At 32.7% G+C, this 24,577-nt stretch overlaps 1 protein-coding gene across 2 annotated transcripts in view; it reads right to left on the bottom strand.

The window, feature by feature from the left end:
* Positions 1 to 24,577, bottom strand: part of LOC135125006 (serine proteinase stubble) — a 137,023-nt gene that overhangs the window by 65,038 nt on the left and 47,408 nt on the right. The window contains exon 1 of one of the 2 annotated variants that reach the window (XM_064050273.1): positions 15,633 to 15,866. The exons of the other annotated variant lie outside the window; for it this stretch is intronic. The gene's annotated coding sequence lies outside the window, so the exon portion shown is untranslated. Of the gene's footprint in view, positions 1 to 15,632; positions 15,867 to 24,577 lie in introns of those variants that run through there. 2 annotated transcript variants of the gene reach the window in all.

The raw sequence follows: 24,577 nt of genomic DNA, 5'->3' as shown, positions 1-24,577 counted from the left end.
ACGTTTTTCTTTCCTAGAACCTGTAACTTTTACCTGTTCTTGACATTATTGACAACTTTAGCATATTTTGACATTTTTGAAATTTTCTGTATCATTCTTGGAATATTTTTAGACGTTCTTTATAATTTTGACAATTATAAATCTCACTTTTTTCCTTTCACAACATTTTTTGAAGATTTCAATGCTTAGTTATGGCTTTTGTCCACCCTTAACAATTTTGACGATTTTAGCATATTTTGATATTTTTTTAACTTTTGTTGATGTTTTTGACAATTAGACATTTGACTTCTTTGAGAGTTTTAATTTGTGTTTTTGACATTCTTGGCACGTTTTTCTTTCCTAGAACCTGTAACTTTTACCTGTTCTTGACATTATTGACAACTTTAGCATATTTTGACATTTATGAAATTTTCTGTATAATTCTTGAAATGTTTTTAGATGTTCTTTGCAATTTTGACAATTATAAATTTCACTTTTTTCCTTTCGTAACGTTTTTTGAAGATTTCAAAGCTTACTTATTTTTTGTTTTTGTCCACCTTTAACAATTTTAGCATATTTTGACATTTTTTAAACTTTTGTTGATGTTTTTGACAATTGGACATTTGATTTCTTTGACATTTTTAATTTGTTTTTTTACATTCTTGACACCTTTTCCTTTCCTAGAACTTGTAGCTTTTACGTGTTCTTGACATTGTTGACAACTTTGGCATATTTTGACATTTATGAAATTTTCTGTATCATTCTTGAAATGTTTTTAGATGTTCTTTACAAATTTCACTTTTTTCCTTTCGTAACGTTTTTTGAAGATTTCAAAGCTTACTTTTTTTTTTGTTTTTGTCCACCTTTAACAATTTTGACGATTTTAGCATATTTTGACATTTTTTAAACTTTTGTTGATGTTTTTGACAATTTGACATTTGACTTCTTCGACATTTTTAATTTGTTTTTTTTACATTCTTGCCACGTTTTCCTTTCCTAAAACCTGTAGCATTTACCGGTTCTTGACATTATTGACAACTTAACATATTTTGATATTTTTGAAATTTTCTGTATCATTCTTGGAATGTTTTTAGACGTTCTTTAGAATCTTGACAGTTATAAATTTCACTTTTTTCCTTTCATAACGTTTTTTGAAGATTTCAATGTTTACTAATTTTTGGCTTTTTTCCACCCTTAACAACTTTGACGACTTTGGCAGATTTTGACATTTTTAAAACTTTTGTTGATGTTTTTGACAATTAAACATTTGACTTCTTTGACACTTTTAATTTGTGTTTTTTAGATTCTTGCCATGTTTTCCTTTCCTAGAACCTGATATTTTGACATTTTTGAAATTTTCTGTATCATTTTTGGAATGTTTTTCAACGTTCTTTACAATTTTGACAATTATAAATTTCACTTTTTTCCTTTCACAACGTTTTTTGAAGATTTTAGTGCTTACTTATTTTTGGCTTTTGTCCACCCTTAACAATTTTGACGATTTTAGCATATTTTGACATTTTTTAAACATTTGTTGATGTTTTTGACAATTGGACATTTGACTTCTTTGGCATTTTTAATTCGTTTTTTTACATTCTTGACATTTTTTCTTTTCCTAGAACCCGTAGCTTTTACCTGTTCTTGACACTGTTGACAACTTTGGCATATTTTGACACTTTTGAAAATTTCCGTATCATTCTTGGAATGTTTTTAGATGTTCTTTATAATTTTGAGAATTTTAAATTTCACTTTTTTCCTTTCATAACGTTTTTTGAACATTTCAAAGCTTACTAATTTTTTGTTTTTGTCCACCTTTAACAATTTTGACGATTTTAACATATTTTGACATTTTTGAAACTTTTGTTGATGTTTTTGACAATTAGACATTTGACTTCTTTGACATTTTTAATTTGTGTTTTTTACATTCTTGCCACGTTTTTATTTCCTAGAACCTGTAACTTTTACCTGTTCTTGACATTATTGACAACTTTGGCATATTTTGAGATTTTCGAAATTTTCTGTATCATTCTTGGAATAGTTTTAGACGTTCTTTACAGTTTTGACAATCATAAATTTCACTTTTTTCCTTTCATAACGTATTCTGAAGATTTCAAAGCTTACTTTTTTTTTGTTTTTGTCAACCTTTAACAATTTTGACGATTTTAGCATATTTTGACATTTTTTTAACTTTTGTTGATGTTTTTGACAATTAGACATTTGATTTCTTTGACATTTTTAATTTGTTTTTTTTACATTCTTGACACTTTTTCTTTTGGTAGAACCTGTATCTTTTACCTGTTCTTGACATTATTGACAACTTTAACATAGTTTGACATTGTTGAAATTTTATGGATCATTCTTGGAATATTTTTAGACGTTCTTTACAATTTTGACAATTATAAATTTCACTTTTTCCTTTTCATAACGTATTTTGAACATTTCAATGCTTACTTATTTTTGGCTTTTGTCCACCCTTAACAATTTTGACAATTTTAGTAAATTTTTACATTTTTTAAACTTTTGTTGATATTTTTGACAATTAGACATTTGATTTCTTTGACATTTTTAATTTGTGTTTTTTACATTCTTGCCACGTTTTTCTTTCCTAGAACCTGCAGCTTTTACCTGTTCTTGACGTTATTGGCAACTTTAACATATTTTGACATTTTTGAAATTTTCTGTATCATTTTTGGAATGTTTTTGAACGTAATTTAGAATTTTGACAATTTTAAATTTCTCTGTTTTCCTTTCATAACGTTTTTTGAACATTTCAATGCTTACTTATTTTTGGCTTTTGTCCACCCTTAACAATTTTGACGATTTTAGCATATTTTGACGTTTTTTAAATTTTTGATGATGTTTTTGACAATTAGATATTTGACTTCTTTGACATTTTTAATTTGTTTTTTTTTATATTCTTGACACTTTTTCCTTTCTTAGAACCTGTAGCTTTTACCTGTTCTTGACATTATTGACAACTTTAACATATTTTGACATTTATGAAATTTTATGTATCATTCTTGAAATATTTTTAGACGTTCTTTACAATTTTGACAATTATAAATTTCAGTTTTTTCCTTTCATAACGTTTTTGAAGATTTCAATGCTTACTTATTTTTGGCTTTTGTCTACTCTGAACAATTCTGACGATTTTAGCATATTTCCACATTTTTTAAACTTTTGTTGATGTTTTTGACAATTAGACATTTGACTTCTATGACATTTTTAATTTATTTTTTACATTCTTGACTGGTTTTCGTATTCTAGAACCCGTAGCTTTTACCTGTTCTTGACATTATTGACAACTGCGGCATATTTTGACATTTTTGAAATTTTCTGTGTCATTCTTGGAATATTTTTAGATATTCTCTACAATTTTGACAATTATAAATTTCACTTCTTTCCTTTCATAACTTTTTTTGAAGATTTCAATGCTTACTTATTTTTGGCTTTTGTCCACCCTTAACAATTTTAACATTTTTTAAATTTTTTGTTGATGTTTTTGACAATTTGATATTTTACTTGTTTGCCATTTTTAATTTGTTTTTTAGACATTTTTGACATTTCCTAATTTTTGGTTTGCCCCGTTCTTAACGTTTTGGACGATTTTTGCATATTTTGGCAAAAATCCAAAAAGCAGTAAATATCAAAACCATCAAAAATGTCAAGCTCATGACCACAGAATATATGACAAAACATAGAAATGTTAAGAAAACAAAATTTGTCAAAAATGTCGAAAAGAACAAATTCTGATGTTAAAAAAGGAAAACAGTTAATAATAATTGTTAAAAACGTCAACAACTTCTAAAACTTCATAAGAAATATTAAAATATGCCAAAGACAAAAATTGTCAAGAATGGAAAAAGACAAAATTAAATAATAACATTTTCAAAAATGTCAAGATCATGAAAACGAAATAGCAAAATCTTGAAAACTGGTGAAAACAGGTAAATATCAAAATCATAGATGCACAGAACAAGAACGAGAAAAGAAGAAACAGACAGGTGTCAAAAGGAAAAACGACCATATCACCATTCTGATGAGTTCCTACTCACCGATAACATCCGCCCAAACAATAGCCACCAGTATTATGCAAATGATATCTTAACTACATTTTAATTGCTCGTCAATCTCCTTTATACACTTAATTTACTTTCCAAAAGCCGGCCATATAAGGTGCCGACTTTTGCGATTAAAATAGCCCAGAGAGAGAGTAAAATGAAAAAAGCTTGAATTTTTTCCCTCTTGTTGTTATTCCGGCTTTTGAACACTCATAATTGCTTCTCATTATATGTACAATTCCTTCACGATTAAAAGCACTTAAATTGATACGTTCTCATTATGTTACTTTGTCGGGTGCGCCTCTAAAGAGTATATTTTCTGGTGTATAAAACTACAATTTAATCGAGCAATTTAACAATTAGTGTAGAACAAGTTCCTAAAACGTCGGCACTAACCCGGTGGTCGGTAACGTAATGCCTAGGTTTTTGACATTTGTTATGTGAAAATTATAGGGTTTTGGACAAAAACCACTAATCGGTGATAATTATCCATCCGGCTCGAAGGACTAGTTTTGGAAAAATGTTCACACGTTCACAGGTTTTATTAGCAATAAATCTCTCATCGCTGCAATTGCCACCAAATGATTATCAGCTGCATTGTCTGACGGAAAACCTCCAAGAACCCACTTCTAATGACTGTTATTAACAAGTATGAAAGATGAACCCGTCTTAAATTCAGCCAGTAATTGCTATATAAAATCCACCATACTTAGCTGTTCTAAAAACAGGTATCCGACCACAACTCGTATCATTTTACTGAATACATAAGGTGCCATCAACTCGTACCCTTTCCACCGACCAAACTCCGAATAAAATAACTGGTTTACTGTACCACTCATTAGCGATAATTTATTGATACAGACGACAAGCTAGGTGTGGATTTCTTCCATCGTCTTCATCTAATTTTAACTGTGGCAATAAGGAAATAATAGCTGTGGTCAAAGAACAAGTTTTTATACGTCTCTAACCTTTCCTGCAACTTCACAATAGCCGATTGGAAAAAAGGACGCAATCAGCACTAACTGGAAATATATCTTAGAGTTTTTTCCCGGTTGACAACGTCGTCGCTGCTCATTATTTGGATCACCGTTCCGAATATTTAATAGCTAAAAACGGCGTAATGATAGTTTATGTACTTGGAAAAGACAATGGCAATTAAAATACAGTTACACGGTAAATTGAAACGCAACGCTGATGAAAGTGGAAAACTTGTAGAAGCGTTGGAACGAATTGTACGAGACGGGAGTTTAAACACACTCGAGTGGTACCACTTATCAATCATCAAAAAACGCTGCCATAAATTATGCATGTACTGAGTTTGAATGAAATTGTCAAAGCTGGGTACTTGTTTATCAATTATCGCACTTTTTTCACGACTGTGAGGAGCGCTCTGCATACGATATTGGAATTTAATCATGTGGTACCACTTTATCAATTATCAAAAAACGGCATGCTTTGCATTATTTAATTAATTTATATCAAGTATCAAATGTTTCAGACGATAAACAACGTCCAAATGAATTCATTTCTAGTTATATTATCATCGTCTAACCAGTTAGTAATTTATTCGCGAACTATATTAACATCGTTTTTTATTATCAAGTGGTACTGCTATGGTCTTCATGGCGACAACTATAATTTACTGTGAGCACTACTGAAAAGTATGCACCGAAATTCCGGGATTATAAAATAAATATATTTTACGGTAATCATCAAGCGGTACTGCTTTATCAATCAATAAGTCTCTTTTAAATAAATTCATTAGTACCAACTTATGAAACATTTGAAAGTACTCTGTTGAGAAATTTATTTTTGACAAGTGGTACCAATTTATCAATAGTCACAAAATACTTTTGTAATTTCAAAAATTGACAGTAAAAAAGTATTAATTTTAAAATAAATCCTAAGGTACCACCTTATCAAAAATTTTTAAAAAATATGGTGGTACCCATGTAAGTCCATGTACAATTAACGCACGATGTCGGATCTTTGTATAATAAAGTAATTAATTAATCCATGCTAACCTCTAACCAAATACTAAATTTTATCTATTAGAAAATTCTAATTCTAAATAATTAATTGGTATCAATCATCAATTATTTTTCTTGGAAATTTTGAAAAGATATTAAAATAATTCTTCTCGAAACAAGCTCACATGGTACCACTTCATCAATTTTCTGGTACTGTTATACATATTTCCAAATTATTAAGCCTAACTAAAATCTGTTTACACATCAATGTTTCAGAAGATGAATAATTGTAAAATGATCCTATAAAGAATGAAATTAGAAAATAGTACAATTTTATCAATCATTAGAAACAGTACTCAGTCAAACTTTAAGAAGATGGTAAATTTGATAATAAGTTTGTTTTATTTTATACCATGTTGCTAACGATCACCAAAATATTTATTCCTGTATATTTATCATTTGTCTTTATATCAGTACTTATCTAAACCACTATAAGGTACCACTTTGTCCAGCATCAAGGACGAATATTATTAGGAACTCTGGTGACCATAGGGTCTTTTACAGAATAAATCTATTTTGAATGAAAACGTCAAGGGTACCATTTTATCAAACACCAGAAAATAATTATCTGCGGTATTTATAGTGATTTCGGAATTTATGAGACAGGTAGGTATGCAATAATTCTATTTTGAATTACCTCACATGGTACCACTTCATCAATATTAAGATACTATTATATCTCCAGATTAGTTAGCTCATTTGAAAATTCGTTACTTATCAATGTTTCAAGAGATGAGAAATTGCAAAATGATTCCATGTAGAACAAAATTAGAGAAACTTAACTAAACCATCATAAGGTACCACTTTATCACTGACTAAGAACGAATACTATTAGGAACTTTGGATAAATATCTAAATTTCAGGATAGTCTTTCACGGGGTTAATCTATTTTGAATGAAAACATTGGGTACCACCCTTTCAATTATCAGAAAATAGTTCAAAGTTCAAATAGTGGACTATATATTTTAAGTGAAATACCCAAGAGTATCGCTTTATCAACAATAATAACCTGTCACAAAATGCCTGTTTTGAATAATTAATTGGTACCAGTTTATCAATTTTCTTCACTTGTAGAAATTCTGACCAAATATTAAAATTATATGAAACAGCAAAGTATACAATAATTTTATTTTGAATTAGCTCACGTGGTACCACTACATCAATTTTCAGGTACTGTTATATTTCCAGATTATTTAGCTTCACTAAAATCTGTTTCCATATCGATCTTTCAAGAGATGAGCAGTTGTAGAATGATACTATAAAGAATAGTACGACTTATCAATCGTTACAAATAATACTCAGTTGAAGTTTAAAAAGACGGTAAATCTGATACTCAGTCTGTTTTATTTTAAACCGTCTTACCGTTCACCAAAAGCTCTATTCTTGTATATGGTACCACTGTATCAATAATCAAGGACGAATACTATAGGGAACTCTGAAAAAATGTTGAAATTTCACGATATGGCCTTTCACAGAATAAATCTATTTTGAATGAAAAAATATATGGTGCTACTTTATCAATTTTCAGGTACAGATATTTCTAGATTATTTAGGTTAACTAAAACCTTTTTACATCCCATGTTTCAAAAAATGAACAATTGTAAAATGCTTCTATAAAGAATGAAATCAGAAAATAGTACGACTTTATCAATCATTAGAAACAGTACTCAGTCAAACTTTAAGAAGATGGTAAATTTGATAATCAGTTTGTTTTATTTTATACCATGTTGCTAACGATCACCAAAATATTTATTCCTGTATATTTATCATTCGTCTTTATATCAGTACTTATCTAAACCACCATAAGGTACCAGTTTGTCCATGATCAAGGACGAATATTATTAGGAACTGGTGACCATACGGTCTTTTACAGAATAAATCTATTTTGAATGAAAACGTCAAGGGTACCATTTTATCAAACACCAGAAAATAATTATCTGCGGTATTTATAGTGATTTCGGAATTTATGAGACAGGTAGGTATGCAATAATTTTATTTTGAATTACCTCACATGGTACCACTTCATCAATATTAAGATACTATTATATTTCCAGATTATTTAGCTCAATTGAAAATTCGTTACTTATCAATGTTTCAGGAGATGAGCAATTGCAAAATGATTCCATGTAGAATAAAATTAGAAAATACTTAACTAAACCATCATAAGGTACCACTTTATCAATGACTAAGGACGAATACTATTAGGAACTTTGGACAAATATCTAAATTTCAGGATAGTCTTTCACGGGGTTAATCTATTTTGAATGAAAACATTGGGTACCACCCTTTCAATTATCAGAAAATAGTTCAAAGTTCAAATAGTGGACTATATATTTTAAGTGAAATACCCAAGAGTATCGCTTTATCAACAATAATAACCTGTCACAAAATGCCTGTTTTGAATAATTAATTGGTACCAGTTTATCAATTTTCTTCACTTGTAGAAATTCTGACTAAATATTAAAATTATATGAAACAGCAAAGTATAGAATAATTTTATTTTGAATTACCTCACGTGGTACCACTACATCAATTTTCAGGTACTGTTATATTTCCAGATTATTTAGCTTCACTAAAATCTGTTTACATATCGATCTTTCAAGAGATGAGCAGTTGTAGAATGATATTATAAAGAATAGTACGACTTATCAATCGTTACAAATAATACTCAGTTGAAGTTTAAAAAGACGGTAAATCTGATACTCAGTCTGTTTTATTTTAAACCGTCTTACCGTTCACCAAAAGATCTATTCTTGTATATGGTACCACTGTATCAATTATCTGAAAAAATGTCGAAATTTCACGATATGGCCTCTCACAGAATAAATTTATTTTGAATGAAAAAATATATGGTACTTCTTTATCAATTTTCAGGTACTATTATATTTCTAGATTATTTAGGTTAACTAAAACCTGTTTATACCGCATGTTTCAAAAGATGAACAATTGTAAAATGATTCTATAAAGAATGAAATTAGAAAATAGTACGACTTTATCAATCATTAGAAACAGTACTCAGTCAAACTTTAAGAAGATGGTAAATTTGATAATCACTTTGTTTTATTTTATCACCAGAATATTTATTCCTGTATATTTATCATTCGTCTTTATATCAGTACTTATCTAAACCACCATAAGGTACCACTTTGTCCATACCAAGGACGAATATTATTAGGAACTCTGGTGACCATACGGTCTTTTACAGAATAAATCTATTTTGAATGAAAACGTTCAGGGTACCATTTTATCAAACACCAGAAAATAATTATCTGCGGTATTTATAGTGATTTCGGAATGTATGAGACAGGTAGGTATGCAATAATTCTATTTTGAATTACCTCACATGGTACCACTTCATCAATATTAAGATACTTATTATATCTCCAGATTATTTAGCTCAATTGAAAATTCGTTACTTATCAATGTTTCAGGAGATGAGCAATTGCAAAATGATTCCATGTAGAATAAAATTAGAAAATACTTAACTAAACCATCATAAGGTACCACTTTATCAATGACTAAGGACGAATGCCTTTAGGAACTTTGGACAAATATCTAAATTTCAGGATAGTATTTCACGGGGTTAATCTATTTTGAATGAAAACAAGTGGTACTGCTATGGTCTTCATGGCCACAATTATAATTTACTGTGAGCACTACTGAAAAGTATACACCGAAATTCCGGGATTATAAAATAAATATATTTTAATGTAATCATAAAGCGGTACTGCTTTATCAATCAATAAGTCAATCAATTTATCAAATCATTAAGTAGTACCAACTTATGAATCATATGAAACTACTCTGTTGAGAAATTTATTTTTGACAAGTGGTACCAATTTATCAATCGTCACAAAATGCTTTTGTAATTTCAAAAATTGACAGTAAAAAAAAGTACTAATTTTAAAATAAATCCTAAGGTACCACCTTATCAAAAATAAAAAAAATATGGTGGTACCCATGTAAGTGCATGTACAATTAACGCACGATGTCGGATCATTGTATAATAAAGTAATTAATTAATCCATGCTAAACTCTAACCAAATACTAAATTTTATCTGTTAGAAAATTCTTATTCTAAATAATTAATTGGTATCAATTTATCTTTCTTGGTAATTTTGAATAGATATTAAAATAATTCTTCTCGAAACAAGCTCACATGGTACCACTTCATCAATTTTCGGGTACTGTTATACATATTTCCAAATTATTTAGTTTAACTAAAATCTGTTTACACGTCAATGTTTCAGAAGATGAATAATTGTAAAATGATCCTATAAAGAATGAAATTAAAAAATAGTACAACTTTATTAGTCATTAGAAATAGTACTCAGTCGAACTCGATTGCAGTACTTGTCTAAACTATCATTATGGTGCCACTTTATCAATCATCATGGACGAATATTAGTAGGAACTCTGGGAAAATGTCGACATATTCAGGGTACCACTCTATCAAACACCAAAAACTAATCATATGCCAAATACTCTGAGCCAAATCACTACGGGGCATCTTCCTATCAAAAATTAGGATAGTACTTTCGGAGAGTTGAAGAAAACCGTAAAAATATGTTATTATAATGATTATTAAAATTCTACCGTTAAACTGGCTACAGTTTTTGAAAAAGTGTCTGAAAAAAATTCCCGTTGCGGCTTGCACTTCGTTTTGACGCTCTAGACATCTCCATCCACCCATTCCTGATCTCCGTAACGGCTTCTCAGCCCGCAGCCTCAACTCCGTCCATAATAAAGTGATCACTTTTAACACCTTGCCATTATATTGTCGTTACGGCTGATGTTAATGAATGAACCGATAAAAATACTCCCCCTCAAGCTCACCGTTGAGCCTTTGATGATCTATAAATAGCGTGTGGAAACCTTCCATCTTCAACTTGTTAGACAAAAAGCTTACGCTTTATTACACGGCTATCACTTTCGTTTCTTCAACGCCGCTCTTATCAGATTATCTCACTCGCGAGCATATTTTCAGCAGAAAACTGAAAACACGTTCTGGGAAAGTCCGCTAGCATTAATTGCTCATGAAACCTGCATTCTCCTTTCCCTGCTATCTGAACAGTAGGAAGTGATTTGATAATTGCAGACCTGCGTACTTGCGTAATTTATGCTTAGGTTTGAGTAGCGACAGAGTTTTTTCTTCGTCTGGAAGTCCTATTGTAGGGTCAGCGTATTCGCGATTAGAACAAACATAAATCAGCATCTGTCCGAGATCTGTATTTATGGAAATCATGACGGCAATTATGACTAAATTATACTTCCTACAGTAATACTAGTACTTCTATTATCATAATTAAGCAACAGTGTACATAAATATCTGTCAACTGGATCAAAAATGTTCGTTCTGCGTTTCCACTCTCATTATCTTGTGATGGATCGTGTTCTGCTCCGGCATTGAGGAACTGGTCCGAATTTTCACTTACGAGTACTAAAAAAAAACCGGCGAAGATGAGTCGAAGATAAATTATTGCGGCTCGAGGGGCGTTCTTGTACTTTACGTTGTCAACCGATAAATTACCTAATATGCATAAATAAACAGTCTTTAACATATGTAAACACTTGTAATAATAAATTAATAGTATTAAGCACATTACTTACAACATTCCTCGTTGGAGCATCGTAAAAAACTATAAATCTGTACCGCGATACTTTGTTCTGCCGACTTCACACTTTTTCCTTTTTGCTATTCGATGGAAAAACGTGGCGCCGTTTGCGCTGATTTATTAACGTCTGCAACCGAAAACAAGAAGTACTAGTTCTGATCTTGTCATTGTGAGCCGACGCGCACTCGGATCAGGTTGATTTCGATTTACATACATTCTGCAGTCGAGAGAAATAGAAATGATAGAGTCGTACCTACCTTTTGATGATTTGATATTTTCTCGTGTTTGATAAAGTGGTACCGCGTCGTTTAGTTCCAAATAGATTTATCGTATAATTGGTCATTCGGGCATTTACAAGGATTAATGATGTAAGGTACGTACGACTTTCTAAAGATTGATAAATTGGTACCACTTAATTATTCAAAATATGCATTTTGTGACAGGTTATGATTGTAGATAGAATGATACTTTTGGGTATTTGACTCAAACCTTTTGAACTTTCGATTATTTTCTGATAATTGATAAGGTGGTACCCAATGTTTTCATTCAAAATAGATTAACTCAGTGAGAGGCTATAGTGAAATTTTAACCCCGTAGAGGCTATAGTGAAATTTCGATATTTATCCAAAGTTCCTAATAGTATTCGTTCTTAGTCATTGATAAATTGGTACCTTAAGTTAAGTATTTTCTAATTTTATTCTACATGGAATCATTTTGCAATTGCTCATCTCCTCAAACATTGATAGGTAACGAATTTTCAATTGAGCTAAATAATCTGGAGATAATTATTTTCTGGTGTATGATAAAATGGTACCCTGAACATTTTCATTCAAAATAGATTTATTATGTAAAAAACAATATGGTCACCAGAGTTACTAATAATATTCGTCCTTGATGATGGACAAAGTGGTACCTTATGGTGGTTTAGATAAGTACTGATATAAAGACGAATGATAAATATACAGGAATAAATATTTTGGTGATAAAATAAAACAAAGTGATTATCAAATTTACCATCTTCTTAAAGTTTGACTGAGTATTGTTTCTAATGATTGATAAAGTCGTACTATTTTCTAATTTCATTCTTTATAGAATCATTTTACAATTGTTCATCTTTTGAAACATGCGGTATAAACAGGTTTCAGTTAACTTAAATAATCTAGAAATATAATAGTACCTGAAAATTGATAAAGTGGTACCGTATATTTTTTCATTTAAAATAGATTTATTCTGTGAAAGGCTATATCGTGAAATTTCGACATTTTTTCAGAGTTTCCTACAGTATTCGTCCTTGATTATTGATAGAGTGGTACCATATACAAGAATACATATTTTGGTGAACGGTAAGACGGTTTAAAATAAAACAGACTGAGTATCAGATTTACCGTCTTTTTAAATTTCAACTGAGTATTATTTGCAACGATTGATAAGTCGTACTTAGTGAAGCTAAATAATTTTGAAATATAATAGTACCTGAAAATTGATGTAGTGGTACCACGTGAGCTAATTCAAAATAGAATTATTGTATACTTAGCTGTTTCATATAATTTTAATATTTAGTCAGAATTTCTACAAGTGAAGAAAATTGATAAACTGGTACCAATTAATTATTCAAAATAGGCATTTTGTGACAGGTTATTATTGTTGATAGAACGATACTCTTGGGTATTTCGCCTAGAATACATAGTCCACCTTTTGAACTTTGAACTATTTTCTGATAATTGAAAGGGTGGTACCCAATGTTTTCATTCAAAATAGATTAACCCCGTCAAAGACTATCCTGAAATTTAGATATTTATCCAAAGTTCCTAATAGTACTCGTCCTTAATGATTGATAAAGTGGTACCATATGATGGTTTAGGTAAGTACTGCGATCGAGACAGAGGTAAATATACACAAGTAGATCTTTTAAATCAATCCAATCAGATTTTGGAATTTAACTCGTTACTATGGAAATATATAATATAATAAGTTTTTACGAGTTTAATAGGGGCAAGATCAATCTTATCTTAGCAAGTACTAGCCCCGCCCACCCGCCCTCTATTTTTTCAAAGGAAATGGCATTTGCCAAAATCAGTCTTATCTTAGCAAGTACTAGCCCCGCCCACCCACCCTCCGTTTTCTCAGAGAATATGACATTTGCCAAAATCAGTCTTATCTTAGCAAGTGCTAGCCCCGCCCACCCACCCTCTCTCGTCTTAAAGAGTATGTTATTTGCCAAAATCAGTCTTATCTTAGCAGGTACTAGCAAGTACTACCCTTTGAGAAAATAAAGGGCGTGTGGGTGGGGCTAGTACCTGCTAACATAAGTCTTATTTTGGCAAATGACATATCCTCTGAGAAAATAGGGGTCGAGTGGGCGGAGCTAGTACTTGCTCAGATAAGACTGATTTTGGCAAATGCCATAGTCTTTGAGAAAATAGAGGGTGGGTGGGCGGGAATAGTATTTCGTAAGATAAGACTGATTTTGGCAAATGCTATATTCTCTGAAAACATAGGGGCGGGTGGGGGGGGCTAGTACTTGCTCAGATAAGACTGATTTTGGCAAATGACATATGCTCTAGAAAAATAGGGGGCGGGTGGGCGGGCCTATTATTTGCTCAGATAAGACTGATTTTGGCAAATGCCATAGTCTCTGAGAAAATAGAGGGTGGGTGGGCGGGAATAGTATTTCGTAAGATAAGACTGATTTTGGCATATGACATATCCTCTGGGAAAATAGGGGGCGGGTGGGCGGCCCTAATATTTGTTAAGATAAAACTGATTTTGCTCCTGTAATCTTGTAAAAATTTTCGACCCATTTTTTAATACATTTTTTGTCATTTTCGAGGAACTAAAAGATATTTTTTTGGTTGATTTTGAATTGTAAAAGTTATTTCCTGCTGAATTTCTTCGAAAATTACTACAATTTTTCCAGAATCGCTAAAAAAATTTGTGGGATATGTTAAAAATTCGATTTTGAATTCGAATGTTCCGAAAATTTGGGTTTTAAATCGCAGATTTTTTTTGCAAATTTTTACGCAACTTCGCAGAAGGGTCAATTTTTTTTAGTGAAATTTTTCATCTTTCAAGTACTTACGAAAACACCAAAAGAGTGAAATAACAAAATACAGGTGTCCTAATCGAAAAGCTGAGAAATAATTTCCAAAAAATTTAATTTAATTAAAATGTCGCTTAAATATTAAAGCATAGCGTTCTCAAAAGATGTTCCAACGGTTCCAAATTACCGATTTGCGATCAATGAGGCAGACGTAATTACGTATAATTACTTGTAATCATACTTCGAGACGCCAGACAGAAATAAGTGTCAACTTTGTGGGAACTAATCATCAGTTTCGTGAGAAAATCATTACGAAAATAGAGAACACCACATTCAAGAGTATTCTTTTCGTGTGGTTAGTTTCCGATAACCGTTAAATTAAATGTAGGTAGTTCTTCACTTACATCGATTGCTGTTACACTTATTTATTAAGTCTGACAACGTTTCATTAGTGCGACGGTAAGTACTAGGTATAGGTTGCAGTACTGCATTTGTAATGAAGCCAAATGTTTTTAGAAACACGGTGTAACTTATTGAAGGGGTTATAAGTAATTTAAGTGCTACAAACGGAAATGTTCTGGGTGTGTAAAGTTGTGTGAGGCGGTCGGAGCGAGCGAAGCTCGCGACTTAATATTTACAAAAAATAATTCGTAGTACGGAACAGGTAACGTTATTTATGGGTGAAGAAGCTCGTCGAGATTAATTTTCTTATTGTTCGTTCATCGAAAGGAAATTTTAGTACCGAATCGTCTAATTATAACGGTTCGCGCAGAAATAAGTAGCTGTACATTACGATTTATCATCCACACTTTGATAATGACGACTTATTCAAGACCAGATGGTTAATGTTGAATAATTAGCTGCAATTGTTGAAGGAAAGGCTAAAATTTGAAACTTGTTCACTCACCCTTTCCTTCATAAACGTGACGTCACCGGGTAGCCTCCCATCTTGCAAAACCCGCCGTTACGTTCAAGGAAAAAATCAAACCACTTGCAATCAGTCAACAAAGTCTCACATAATGCGCTTTTCACTTTTAGCACGCCATCAAATAAGCCACCTTCGACTTAAGTCTAGCGCTTAAGCTGTCATGCGAGTTGGTGACCAACTGAGAAGACACTGACACCACTCAACAGTTCTGCAGCGAAGAACGCGACTGCAGCAGGGATTTAACGGAACGACCTCGACTGAGATTGTCTGTGATCCAGTTGATTTTCTTGCGGATGTCAGGCTGAAATTCCTCTTCCTCGAAGCGCGGAGAAATCAAAAACGTGCGACTTTTGAAAAAGTCAAAATGATAGCGACCGATACTGGTGGTCTGGATGTAACAGTATTTTTATTATACGCTCGGTTCGTAACTGTACTAGTTTAGTCGTGGCCGAATGTATGAATTAGTCGGGTAATTGAAGATGGACAGGTTGTATGGGCTTTTTGTAAATGGAGGTAATGATGGTTTTGGCGAGTTTTTGTCGAAGCGAATCAAGACGATTCGACTGCTTGCTTTGCAAGGAGCGTGAAATCTGGTCAATAAAATGACGGGGAAATTACGGAGCGTGATATGTTGGATATTTAATTTGAGAGTGGCCAGTGGACTGTGGTGGCGAAAATACCGTACTAATTTAATAAATTCTAGTTCGGGTAAAAGAAATTGCGTGGGAAGTTTTCGACAATTTGCACATTGGAGCCATTTAGAAGCTTGCTAATGGAACACCCCATATATGTATTTTAAATCTCTAATTTAGATACGCAGATATCGATACAAGTCTGACGGTGTCTGTCATCCCCGTCAAAAAAATTATGACGTCACATACAAATTATAGTCAAAAAATCCAAAAAGAAATCTTCCAATTTTCACCAACCACATATAACTGAGTAAAAAATTGGTCGAAAAATGTTTGTAATTCTAAAAATTACAGTATTGTAGTTCGAAAATTTTCTGGGAAAATGAAGTGAGCTGATTTAATCAATAAAATAAATTGACACATACATTAATTTTTTTGAACCACCTGTATAAGCAAATCTAAAAAATATGAATGCAATGATAAATCACAAGTAAAAACTCAGTTTCTACAAGATTAAGAGGGGCAAAGTCAGTTTTTTCTTGACGAATACTAGCCCCGCCCACCCGCCCCCTATTTTTTCAGAGGATATGTGATTTGCCAAAATCAGTCTTATCTTACCAAGTACTAGCCCCGCCCACCCGCCCCATAATTTCTCACACGATATGTGATTTGCCAAAATCAGTCTCATCTTACCAAGTAGTAGACCCTCCCACCCGCCCCCTACTTTGTCAGAGGATATATCATTTGTCAAAATCAGTCTTATCTTACTAAGTAGTAGCCCCCACGCCTTTTATTTTCTCAGAGGGTAGTACTTGCTAGTACTTGATAAGATAAGTCTTATTTTGGCAAATGACATATCGTGTGAGAAAAGAGGGGGTGGGTGGGCGGGCCTAGTATTTGCTCCGATAAAACTGATTTTGGCAAATGACATACCCTCCAAGAAAAGAGAGGGTGGGTGGGTGGGGGTAGTAACTGCTAAGATAAGAGTGATTTTGGCAATGATATTTAGTATTTATTAAAAGCATAATTTTTTAATCGAATAGAACGAGGTTATTTTGCTCGTATTGTAGTCACTTTAACTGCACTTTCTTCTATATTTTTGAATTCACCTTGTTTATAAACCTTGACCGTAAAAATTAAGCTGCTTTTTTCCCGTAAAATGTCCGTTAATTGTGTTACTTAGCTATCCACACCCGGTTATGGGTGCATTATGGACAGCAAGAAATTTTGTTTTTTTTAGCGTAAGCTTGCTCAATTTTTCCATTTTTCAGTGTTTCAGTTTCATATTTTTTTTGACCTTAGTTTTTCAATTTTTTAATCTCCAGACTTCCAAATTTTTCAATTTTTCGTTTATCAATTCTTTTTCGTTTTTTCATTTCCTTTGTTTTTTCAGTATTTCTTTCAATTTTTCGAATTTCCAATTTTCAATATTTCGATGTTAGAATATTTAATTTTTTTTATTTTAAGTTTTTGATCTTTCGATTTTGCAAGTTCTTGATATACTATTTTTATATTTTTCAAAGTTTTCATTTTATACTTTTTCGTTTTTTCATTTTTGATTTTACAGTTTTGCAATTTTCCTCCATTTTTTTTAATTCGAAAAGTTGAACAATCGAAAAATTAAAAATCGAAAAACTAAAAAATCGGAAAACTTGAAAAATCGAAAAACTGAAAAATTGCAGATCGAAGAATGAAGAAACGAAAAATTGAAACATTGAAAAACTAAAAATCGAGAAGCTTAAAATCGAAAAAAATTAATGATTGGAAAAATTGGAAACAAGAAAAAACGAATTTAATCGAAAAAAACATTGCAAGATCGAAAAATTGTGAATATCGAGAAATTGAAACTTGAGTTCCAAAACCCGAAATTCCAAACCCCAAATTCTAAATCCCGAATCCTAAATCCGAACATCCAATTCGAAATCATAAGTCCTGAGTGTTAAAACATCAACATGATTTCTAAATCCTGACTAGAGGCTCCCAGGCTCGAGTCCCGAGTCCTGAAGGCTTGCATCATGGATCCTCGCTTCTTCCGTCTAGATCAATCTGTGGTCCTTTGTCCTTAGCACTTGACCCTTGGTCCTCAAAAATTGGTCTTTGACAATTAATTTCTGATACCTGATTCATTTCTGATATCTCATACATGTTCCTTCATCCTTGACCCTGGATCCTTGATCCTTCATCCTTGATACTTCATCCTTGATCATTCATCTTTTATCCTTCGTCCCTGACCCTTCATCTTTGATCCTTCATCCTTAATCCTTGATCTTTGATCCTTCATCCTTTATCCTTGATCTTTCATCCTTGATCTTTCATCCTTGATCTTTCATCCTTGATCTTTGATCTTTCATCCTTGATCCTTCATTCTTCATTCTTTACCCTTGATCTTTATCCTTGATCCTTCATCGTTGATCCTTCATCCTTGATCCTTCAGCCTTGATCCTTCATTCTTGATCATTCATCCTTTATCCTTCATCCTTTATCCTTCATCCTTCATCCTTGATCCTTGATCTTTCATCCTTGATCCTTGATCTTTCATCCTTGAATCTTCATTCTTAATTCTTCATCCTTCATCCTTCATCCTTCATCCTTCATCTTCATCCTTCATCCTTGATCCTTGATCCTTGATCCTTCATCCTTGATCCTTGATCCTTGATAATTCATCCTTGATCCTTCATTCTTGATTCTTCATCCTTGATCCTTCATCCTTCATCCTTGATCTTTCATCCTTGATTCTTCATCCTTGATCCTTCATCCTTGGTACTTCATCCTTGATTCTCTTGATCCTTCATCCTTTATTCTTGATCTTTTATCCTTGATCCTTGTGATCTTTCATTCTTGATCCTTCATTTTTGACCCTTTATTCTTGAGCCTTCATTCTTGATTCTTCATCCTTGATCCTTGATCCTTGTTCCTTCACCCTTGATCCTTGATCTTTCATCCTTCATTCTTCATCCTTGATACTTCATCCTTGATTTTCTTGATACTTCATCCTTTATCCTTGATCTTTTATCCTTGATCCTTCATCCTTGATCATTCATCCTTTATCCTTCATTCTTGGTATTTCATCCTTGATCCTTGATTTTTGATCCTTGATCCTTAATCCTTGATCCTTGATCCTTGATCATTCATCCTTGATCCTTAATTTTTCATCCTTGATTCTTCATTCTTGATTCTTCATCCTTGATTTCTCATCCTTTATCCTTCATCCTTGATCCTTCATCTTTGATCTTTTATACTAGATCCTTGATCCTTGATTCTTGATCCTTGATCATTAATTCTTAATCATTTATCCTTGATCATTGATTTTTCATACTTGATTCTTCATTCTTGATTCTTCATCCTTGATCTTTCATCCTTCATCCTTCATCCTTGATACTTCATCCTTGATTCTCTTGAGCCTTTACCCTTTATCCTTGATCTTTTATTCTTAATCCTTGATCTTTCAACCTTGATCCTTCATTCTTGATCCTTCGTCCTTGATTCTTGATCTTTCATCCTTCATCCCTTAATCCTTGATACTTTATTCTTGATTTTATTGATACTTCATCCTTTATCCTTGATATTTTATCCTTGATCCTTCATCCTTGATCCTCCCTCTTTGATTCTTCATTCTTGAGGATTCGTCCTTGAACCTTGAGCATTCATCCTTCATCCTTCATCCTTCATCCTTGATTCTTGATCCTTCATCCTTGATCCTTGATCCTTGATAATTCATCCTTGATCCTTCATTCTTGATTCCTCATCCTTGGTCCTTCATCCTTCATCCTTGATCTTTCATCCTTGATTCTTCATCCTTGATCCTTCATCCTTGGTACTTCATCCTTGATTCTCTTGATCCTTCATGCTTTATCCTTGATCTTTTATCCTTGATCCTTGTGATCTTTCATTCTTGATCCTTCATTCTTGACCCTTTATTCTTGAGCCTTCATTCTTGATTCTTCATCCTTGATCTTTCATCCTTCATCCTTCATCCTTGATACTTCATCCTTGATTTTCTTGATACTTCATCCTTTATACTTGATCTTTTATCCTTTATCCTTCATTCTTGGTATTTCATCCTTGAACCTTGATTTTTGATCCTTGATCCTTAATCCTTAATCCTTGATCCTTGATCATTCATCTTTGATCCTTAATTTTTCATCCTTGATTCTTCATTCTTGATTCTTCATCCTTGATTTCTCATCCTTGATCCTTCATCTTTGATCTTTTATACTAGATCCTTGATCCTTGATTCTTGATCCTTGATCATTAATTCTTAATCATTCATCCTTGATCATTGATTTTTCATCCTTGATTCTTCATTCTTGATTCTTCATCCTTGATCTTTCATCCTTCATCTTTCATCCTTGATACTTCATCCTTGATTCTCTGGAGCCTTCGCCCTTTATCCTTGATCTTTTATCCTTAATCCTTGATTTTTCAACCTTGATCCTTCATTCTTGATTCTTCATTCTTGATCCTTCGTCCTTGATTCTTGATCTTTCATCCTTCATCCCTTAATCCTTGATACTTTATCCTTGATTTTATTGATACTTCATCCTTTATCCTTGATCCTTCATCCTTGAGCATTCGTCCTTGAACCTTGAGCATTCATCCTTGATCCTTAATCTTTCATCCTTGATCCTTGGTCCTTCATCCTCGATCCTTGATCCTTATTCATTCATCCTTGATCCTTGATCTTCCATCCTCGATCCTTGATACTTCATCCTTAATTATCCGAATTTCCTATTTCTTTAATTTTCAAAATTTCGATTTTACAATATTTCTTTTTTTCAATTTTGCACTTTTATAGATTTTTAAGTTTCTCAATTTTTAATTTTTAGATTTTTCAAAGTTTTCATTTATACTTTTTCGTATTTTTGTTTTTGATTTATTTTTCAATTTTGCAATTATTTCTTTTTGTATTCGGAAAGTTGAAGAAACAAAAAATTGAAAAATCGAGAAACTGAAAAAGCTGAAATTGAAAAAAAGAAAAATCAAAAATCTGAAAGTTGAGAAATCGGAAAATATCATATTGAAAAATTGAAAAATCTAGAACATTCGAAAACCGAAAAATTGGATAAATAAAAAATATGAACCTAAACGAAAAATTGAAAACTCGTGAAATTACAAATCGAAGAATTACAAAATTTAAAAAATCCCAAACTTGGCGAATCGAAAACCTGAAAAAAAAAATTCTAAATTCGAATTTTTTCACATTTATTTTTAAAATATTGAAAAAAAATTATTGGTTGGAAATGTTACGGTCAGACATACCTCAGTTTGGAAGTTCCAAATTAAATTGCAAAATGTTGTTTTATGATTCTGATTTTTTTCTAAAAATATGTCTAACAAAAATTAGGACGGCGGACAGGCGGACAGACAGACTTTCGGGAATTAAAAAAAACAAAATAAAATTCTGGATGACTGCGTTAATTAATTTAGGAAAACAAGCTCGACAAGGATTCTAAAAAAATATACAGTGACCAATTTTTCCAAAATCGCGAACCATCACACTCAAACCACGCTACTTCACACCTTTAGAACCCATGAATCTAGCCTACAAACGATGTGGGCCAATTACTCCATTACCCATATCTCATAAACCATTCCACTCAACACTTATTCATGCGTTAATTCCATTACTTCAGCTCCGTTCAATTTATTTCGAGCATAGATTCTTCGAGCTAACCCACTTCTCGCCGGGACAAATTAACACGTTTCGTAACCCCGATAGTGTCCCATCAGGGCCGCTAACGCGGAAGCGGCGTCACACTTCGCTCGCTTGGAGTACCCATCAATGGTATTCCACTGGATGACTCCAGCACTTGTTGGAATGCCCAGCATTCGGATAACACAAGTCGGAAATACCTTTCGGCCATTCACAGACATCTCTACTCCATCTCTTGCGGTAGCTAGAGGAGCACGTGAGGGCACGAACACTTCCCATCAATGGGCACTTTTTCCGTTCGATCGGCTTCCCATAGCCGGCTGAGTGTGCATATGTTAGAATTCGCCTGAAAAACCAGTTTGTTTCGACAGACTTCGAATAGTCCAGCGGCGACCGGTCGATGGTTTTCGTGGGGTCGCTCAAGGCTCCACTTTGTGGTCGATAGTATTTCGGTACGGGAAGATATTCTGCACGCAGACAACGTTACATGGTTATATCACTTATCGTAACTGTTGTGGCTCGTGGAATTCCCGCTAACAATAAATTCTTAACTTATTAGGCTTCTTTACAGCGCATTTTATTTGTGGAGAATATTGATTGTGCACACTAGATTGCATCAAATAAACAAGTAACCATGTTGTTAAATGGGCCGTAAATTTATATTGCATGGTTTGAAGAAGTGCATGAAATCGATGTAATCGCCTTATACAAACAGTGTAATCGATTTTGCGAGTGAGCGTCGAGCGCTTAGATCCGTTTATTGCGAGTTCCAGTATTCATGAATTGCAAGTTTTCAGTTTTTTTTCGGACATATAATGCGATTTTTGATTTTTTTTAGTTGAAAGTGGATCAAATCGGCTAATAAATTCTCGGGTTGTTGCGGGGTTATCTCTTGAACCCAATCAACACAGTTTTTATGAAAAGTGTGTAGGGGCATCAGGGCCTTCGTTATTGGAGCGAGTACCCAGTCCGTAATCATCCGTTAACTACTATTTATCTAAACCTAAGGGCACACTTTATAGCATTCGGAATTTTCGTTCCATTATATTACCGACTTACCGTCTGATGTACGGATAATTTTCTCAAGCGACTGCTGCATTGAGGACGAGTGAAGCTGAAGGCTGGAATTTTTTAACTAGATTTTATCTAACGGAAGTTTTGTACATTATTTAATAAACACGAAAGATCTGTTTGTTGTGACGATTTTTTTGAAAATTGCGCGCACACGTTTGCGCTGAACTGGTCCTCGGAAAAAAATCAGTCTGTTTTAATAAGCAGCAGAAGCAATTATCTGTTAGACGGGAGTTTCATAATAATATTCGTATTAGGAGAGATCATTTCCTGAGCGTGCACTCCGTAACAAGAAATAAAGTCCATATATTGCATGTCTATATATTTTTTTTTTTCAAAAATGAAACTACTTGCTGCCAACATGTGTTTAAGAAATTTTCTTCAAACTCAAACAGGTTTCCTGATTGGGCTTAGCAAACTTTTAGCTCCTGTTTTTTGGAAACGAATCAGAATCATAAAACAACATTTTTCAATTTAATTTTGATTCTTCCAAACTGAATTCAATCCGTAATTAAACACAAGTGCTTTATTTTGCAGACTATAAAACGAGCAATTTATGAATGAACGACACCATGAACATAACCTTGCAGTGCTTATCCAGATAACAGAACACACTTAAGAGTCGTAACGGCTTCGAAAACATCCCAATAAAAAAGCTGCCTCACCTTGACGTTTCAATACTTCGAAAAAATCCGGGCCCAAAAATCCAGCGCCAACGTTATTTATGCAGATAACGAAACACCAGAAGCTCTTTTCTTGCAAAATTGGCCATCTCGGTGGCGATATGATCGCAGCTGCAAGTGTAAAGCTATAAATGGTCCTTACGGTAAGCACATTATGTCAGTTTTAGTTGGTGTCCTGTTATTCCAGCGGTTATTTTGAAACTTAAAATTGCCAAGAGGTATGTAATTTGAGAGTCGCCGGGGCTCGAGGTAGCTAAATTTTGGGTTTTATGACAGGCGCTGACGGTGAGAACTGAGTGTGTGGACCCCCAAACACGCCGTGCTTATTTTCACTTATTTTTATTATGTCTGACCGTTACATTTCCGCCCAATTATTCTTTTAATATTGTAAAAATAATGTGAAATATTCGAATTTAGAATTTCAGATTTTCCAAGTTTTGGATATTTTAAATTTTGTAATTCTTCGATTTGCAATTTCATTTTCTTTATTTATTCAATTGTTCGGTTTTTGAATGTTCTAGATTTTTCAATTTTTAAATATATTTTCCGATTTTTCAACAAATTTTTTATTTTTTTTTTCAATTTCAGATTTTTCAGTTTCTCGATTTTTCAATTTTTTGTTTCTTCAACTTTTTGAATACAAAAAAGGAATAATTGCAAAATTGAAAAATAAATCAAAAACAAAAATACGAAAAAGTATAAAATGAAAACTTTGAAAAATCTAAAAATTGGGAATCCAGAACTTGAAAAACTGAAAAATCGAAAATAAAAAATTGAGAAACTTAAAAATCTATAAAAGTGAAATATTGTAAAATCGAAATTTTGAAAATTAAAGAAATAGGAAATTCGGAAAATAAGGATGAAGGATCAAGGATCAAGGATGAA

This window comes from Zophobas morio, unplaced genomic scaffold (genome assembly GCF_036711695.1).
Source record: "Zophobas morio isolate AGI-343-1 ecotype UQ-CSIRO unplaced genomic scaffold, CSIRO_AGI_Zmor_V1 ptg000008l, whole genome shotgun sequence".
In the NCBI taxonomy this organism is placed as follows: Eukaryota; Metazoa; Arthropoda; class Insecta; order Coleoptera; family Tenebrionidae; genus Zophobas; species Zophobas morio.
The sequence above is the reverse complement of the archived record's forward strand: the minus strand, read 5'-3'. Positions and strand labels throughout refer to the sequence as shown.